This window comes from Prenolepis imparis, unplaced genomic scaffold, assembly GCF_030444845.1.
Source record: "Prenolepis imparis isolate NDT839.2.m4 unplaced genomic scaffold, iyPreImpa1.0 SCAF_11, whole genome shotgun sequence".
Classification (NCBI taxonomy): Eukaryota; Metazoa; Arthropoda; class Insecta; order Hymenoptera; family Formicidae; genus Prenolepis; species Prenolepis imparis.
The window spans coordinates 3,122,987-3,129,956 of NW_028141169.1; positions in this window are offsets into that span (position 1 = coordinate 3,122,987).

Here is a 6,970-nt window from a genome sequence, read left to right on the forward strand (position 1 = left end):
TTGAGGTTTATCTTCCTCCCTTGTACAAACTACCGTCCGCCTACTCTCATCCCCTCTATTCTTTAAATCTTTCCCCAAATCTTATAGATTGTTTAACAAAAGGCAAAAGGTAGTTTTGGTATTATTTTAACAGTCGTTTGTTAATAAAGTGACAGAGTCTCGTTTGTATTTATTTCCAAATATTTAGTAGTCTTTATTTTTTGCATGACTAATAAATGTCGACATCAGGTAAAAGGTAAAGAATATAACTCGAGAGTCTTCCTTTTTCCATTTTTTTGACTATACAATATTGATGAATTTCTTTTTTGAAGCAAGACAACTTCCAATCGTTAGACAGACCATATTTCATTACAGACTCAATTGACAAGAAATGCATTTATATACAGAGAGAATTTTCTCTTAGAATTTACCTTGAAAATCATGGTAATCGTGGGACAATATGGTATGGAAAGAATTTTATGAGGATTTCTCTGATTAATATTTACCACAATAAACATAATAATATCTACACGTTAAAATATAAAACATGTTTGATTAATTTTACTAAACTGCATGGTAAAATTACTCAAACATGTTTTATATTTTAACATGTAGATATTATTATGTTTATTGTGGTAAATATTAATCAGAGAAATTCTCATAAAATTCTTTCCATATCATATTGTCCCACGATTATCATGATTTTCAGGGTAAATTTTTCTCTTTAAAATATCTATCTCTCGTCTATACAGTTCGCGTAAGTTTCTTTTCACCGTTTACGATCAAGCATAAAAAAATAAAGCGGATAGACGGCGGATAGAAATCTGAATCGAAATATCTACGACATTGACTATCTACTTGTATATCTCATCGTCGACTCGTGTTTCTCTCTATAGCCAATTAGCTGCGTATCCGATATAATAACTGTCGTACGGAGATCTCGGTCGATGCCGCGATCATGAGAATCGCGAGGGAGCAAGTGAGCTCCCTGTTGTCTCCCCCGTCTCTTGCTCTTCCCCTGCTCCGGACTACCTTCTCTCGATCTCTCGTCGATGCGATGTCGAAGTGCAGATTTCATCGACGTGGTCGCTGAGCTGGCAATTAGCCGCAACGACCCCGGCTCGTATACCGCGCGTGTAGTCACCCCACCGCGCCACGTGGTCGAAGATCAAACGACATCCTGACACAAAGCGCAGTCAGTTGGGGTCTCTCTCCCGATAATCGGTAGCGACGCAGTCCTTGTGGAGGACGGATGAATCCGCGGCAACTCGTTTGGTCACCCTCAGCCGCGACCTTTGACCTACGCTTAATTAGGACCCACGTGCCGACGAAAAGCAGGTGCGCAATTCGCTGGCAATCGTGCACGGTTGACGAGATTGTCGATTCAGATAAACAAAAGCGCGGTAATCAATTTCTATCGACAAGAAAAAGTCGAATTAATTAAACTTTAAATATTACACTCGTATAATAATAATAATAAAGTTTCATTATTGCATCTCCTTTTAATCAACTTCCATCGCATGTTATTTGCCTAATTATTGGAATATTGATACAGTAGTTTGTTTTAATTATTAACTTTTAATTATCGATATTCATTCTTCACATTTTCAGTTTTAAAATGGGACGAAAAAATATGTACTTTATTAGACTTACAATTAATCTTATTTTTGGCAGTTCAATGTCTGTCGCGATTCGACCATAAATGCGAATCAGCATAACATTATTATCGCATTTTCCGAAGCTAACGAACAACGTACCTTATACGACCCATACCGTTTTGCTGCGGAATTACATAGGTAGATTGAGATGGCGATTTATCGCGCTAGATCATTTTATCAGCATCGATAGATACGTGGTTTCTTTTGCCTCGTGGATCAGTCACGTTCCATTCGTTTGGTAGACAGACACTTGCCGGTTTCGATACCTCGTATAGATAATATCATTCGTGCTTGCATAGGAAGTACACTTTTTCTTTGCCCGATTTTATTTCTCTCCTTCTCTCTCCCTCTCTCTTATCTTTATCTTTCTCCTTCTCTTTATCTCTTACTCCTTTAGAGCATGTATCCTCTGTCATTCTATCAGAGTGCATTACTTATCGGACTATCGAGTGTCCTGACCGTGATCCTGGCACGCGAGCACCGATACGATCAGGTCGTTCGATCATTCTATCGTCGCGCAATGCACCGTCGCTCGGCAACCTAATTGGCCTCCTCGAAAAAAGAGTACGAAATCCTTTCATGAAGAACGATGTGTAAGGGAAAAAAAGAAAAAAAAGAGAAAGGGAGAAAAGATGGTGTCGTGCGCATTACCGATTTCTGCGGCGAGATCCTCTCGCGATCCGACGTTTCGGCCGAGCAAGAATTGGCGGTTAATTAAATGTTCTCGTAAATATTCGCATACTCGCGTTCGTGTGTTATTGCGACGCATTAGCGAGGGGGTGATTTATGCCACGGTAAAGGAGAGAGATTACTTTAGGGCTTGCGATTGCCGTATCATGGCCGTAATTTATTGCACTATTCAATGCTAATGATCGTTTTCTCGAACGATGCGCAATGAGAGAGAAAAAGAGAGAGGTATCCTGTTACATCCATTCTCCTATTTTAAACTACCTTTAAAACGTACGTGCATATGTTTTCAGCTTGAGCTATCTTGAGCAAGAGCAAGTGCTCCTCGCGATCTGTAATTACAATTTTAAACAGTGGCATACAGTTTTTAATGAGTCTCTCTTTCTCTGTTAGACGGATGGATGTCATAAGTCGTACAGAAATAATGTACAATTTTTGTTTTTATTTAGTATCATGAGAATTATCATTGAAAGAATTATTATACGCAATATACAGAACGGAGATAAGCTATCGTGAATCTTTTTTTTATATTATTCTAATATTTATTATGTATATTAATATCTTTACAATTTCTTAATTATATTTTAATAATTATATTTTAATAAAATATAATTTATTTGCAAATTTTTAGTATGTCGAATATTGAATTATGATTTATATCATTTTTTATGATTATACTTTCGAATAAACGCAGAAATTATTCAAGTCATATTCAATCGCAATGCATTTAATAATGTATGTAAGTTCTTTTGAATAAAACTGCACACATTATAGCGCAATAATTGATTGATGCGCGTGCAAAGCGTAGTTTTATTTTCGCAAGGTAGCCATTACTAGATCTTTAAAGGGAAGAGGAAGCAAAAGATCGCAAGAAAGGGAGACGCGATAGAATGGCGGTGTGAAAATCGTTGGTAATTGCAGTCGATCGCCTTCGATCTTAATTGAGACATCCGCCCGTTAGCAAGAAGCTAACTACAGGAAGGCAATGAAGAAACGATAATAGACGCGCTATCGTCTTTTCGCGTAATATCCTGCAACAAAAGTCAAGAGCAAAAAATCGTTTATTTCGATTTTTACAAAATGCTTATCCTGTTCTATAAAGGACGAATATTTCGTAACGAAAGCTCTATACAAGATGCCCTTTCATGTACCGCATGTTAAGAAAAAATTTGCCGTGTTAAAAAAAGTAAATGTTCAAAGAGAAAAGGCTTGTAAAATTTATTTATATTTATTTTAATATAACATTAATAAAAAATATATAGTATATAATCGAAAATCGTAAATCATCAAAATACAAAAATATAAAAAAAAATATAGACTGAAAAAAGTGATGAAAAGTGTTTTTCTTCGAACATTTACTGGAAAAGGTGATATGAGGTATGAGAAAGAAAGACAATGGCTAACAATTTGAGAGATTTGCTCGCCATGGATACGCTAGAAGTTATGAACCCACCGGCGTCCCTGCAAGGCATGTCGAGGTCGATGGGGAGCACTCTGGAATGTTTTAATAATATGCATACCGGTAGAGAGAGAGACGAACTTTTGTAGTTCCGAGGGATGGGCAGCAGAGGCAGAGGAAGAGCCGATGGGGATGAACACAGTCGATCCGCGATACACTTTATAATAATGATAATAGGCCTCCCATCTAACTACATACTCGGTTTTCCGCGGACGATATTAAAATTCGCTTATTCGCATGGGATGAGTAGCTGTACGTAATTACAGACTTTCACCTATTGCGTGTGGGCTGACAAGAATGACGACGTGTGTGAAAGATAAGAAGAGCGAGATAGATAAGATAATTTACAGTAATCTATACGAACAGCTTAAAGTCGCGGCGTAATAAATTTCTCGATCGTTATTATTATATATACGGGGGATACCTATGTCTCGTCAAGGAGACGTTGACGTTTCTCTCAGCGAATGCTCGACATGATTTCGTCGTTAGTGAGCTAAGAATAATTGCGATGCTGAATGAGTTGCTAAACATAATCGATGCTAGTCAACAGATTATTTAACGATGTATTTAATGATCGTAAAAGCGGAATAGAGAGAAATTCTTTGTTTTATTACATGTATTCTTTTCAATCTAGCTATCAAATAGGCAGATAAATCAAATCTATTTAAGAAACTAATTTCATAGTGCAGTTTTGTCTCTTTGAAAATTTTATTTTCTCTCTTCAGTTATTTTTTTAAAACTTTTCTTACATAAAAATGTGTAAAGTATAATTTTTAGAATCTATTTTTTAAATTTATTATCCACGCATGATATTTATACTTTAGATTCACGCAGACACCAAAATATTGTATTAGGGCATATTTTCCTTTGAGAAAATCGAGGCAATAGATTAACGATGCGTGAAAGGCATTGATTGGCCAAGCCTTCGAGTGCATGGCACAACTTTGAATTTGCATACACGGCGTTGAGAGGAACACCGTTTATTACTTCGCGATTCGCTTACGGCCAATAATTCCATTCATTCGATTAGCGGGATACCCACGCCGGATCAGAGATATTTCTTTTATAGTTCAAACGCGCCATTGCGCATTAAGGATTTTTTAAACGATATCATACAGAGAATTGTCGGTAATACCAGGATAACACGTATATAATCTTTGTCTTGCACTGTGTCGCTAATTGATTTTTCCACGAATTCAAAATCCCTTGAAATTCTTTTGAGAGAAAAAGCTTATTCATACTGTCATAGAATTTTCCACAGCCTATTACAGCGACACAAAAAAAGGAAACAAAGTTTCTAGCGATGTGAAAAGGCCATTTAAGTTTATTACTACGGTCGTAAGCAAGTTTGAACAGTAATAATTCTGTTTACATCATTTTTTCATATATTACGGGTAAATAAAATTTGGAAAATGTACGTAGAAATGCGAGATTTTTAACAAATTAAAAACGAAAAAATGCGACAAAAAATCGATCGAGTATTTTCGAATAATGTGCTTTAACTCTTCTTAGTTCAACATAATTATATTGTATTTTTAAAATTTGAAATAATTAATTTTAAAGTTGAAATATTTTAAATGATAAAAAAATGATGTAGACAATTTTTTTTATAACGTATCGATCGACATCATGTAGAAAAAAAAGAGATGAATCTCGCTGAGTAATGTGCAGAATTTCTAAAATTTAATTCTTTGAGGCCTTTAGCTTTCGATTCATCTTGAAAGGTTTAGCGTGGAGCTCTTTGACAATTCTATTGTAAGACTCAATAAAATCGTGTAATCGCGAGCCCCATCAATTAACTATTATGTCGACTAATAGGCGGCCTAAATAAATGCAATATCTACTCCGGAAGAATGAATGAATGAAGAAAATTACGCAGATGTTGTCGTGTCACGCCCCCATCCTTTCAATGTATCGCGGTTACCCCGTTTGCTTCAACACGAGCTCGCAAGCCGGGAGCGAGTTGCTGAAAGGATCGCTCGACATTATGAATGTTCCGGAAAGGAATAAAAGAGTGCAGATCTCCTGTGAGAAGCGGTTGGGCGCACGCGAGAGTCTCTTATGATATCGCACTATAATTATAACGATATCTTATTTTTGTGACTTATTTTTTTAAATGATTCAGGATTTATATATTTCTATAGAGACAAGCGAAACGTCAAATAAACGATATATTAATAAAAATTTTAATCTGAGAAAGAGAACGAGAGAGAAATAGTATCATTGTGCACAATTTCTAGTTGACTAATGATATATATATATTTTATTTTTATACTATAACACTGTTGACTGCTTTTACGACTGGCATTTAATTGGAGAAATATCAAATATTTTTTAGCATTCGTTGAAACTTTTTCTAATAATGTCATCTGTCGAATTTTCATTGGAAGAATGTCGACTTTAAGTTCGTTAGGGAGATGAAAAGGCTTTCTTCAGCCGGGAGGAAGTACGGTAGCTCAGGTACACATTATAATTTTCGCTGCATACCGCTGTGGTATGAACAGCGGTGGTCGAGGAAAGGTATCCATTGCAACGTATAACGCTCGATCGCACGATCGACAGGCCGGATACGACGTATATACGTATCATCGCCGTCGTTTTTCCGTTAAAAGGCACTTGTTGGAGTGCGTCCGAGCGTGATCGATCTGCTCGTTAAAGTAGCCCCAATAATCTGCTTTCGAGGATCATAGAGATTCCGCCCATTTACGTTTTACGCTCGTCGTAGGGGCAGCACCCTCCTCTAGCTCCTGGACGGGAAGGACTCGCGTTCATCCTTCACCCCTCGGATGCATCCACGCGTGTACGCGCGCTCATAGAAAAATTCGGGAAAAATCACAGCCGAGAAAACACAGTACTTGAGAAAGGAAACAAGAACAAAGTCTCTTCGCAGCGTCTCCGGTCTCGATGTCTTTTTTTTTTCTTCTTCGGAACGCAACACGCACAATGAACGCTCCGATACGCGAGAAATCCTTTCTACCGATCTTCGCTGTAACGACTTAAGCAGTTGAAAGAATCTTTCAAGGATGATTGTCTGCTGTGAATTTCTCTTTGTTACACGGCATTGTGCCATGTGCGTGCACGCGTGTATACCCGTGTTTCCTTTTTATGAGAGGGAGAAAGAGAAGGCGCGGCGAGTATACCAATGTACCTCGATATCGTGTTCGTGCTCTTTTCTTTTCCTATCGAT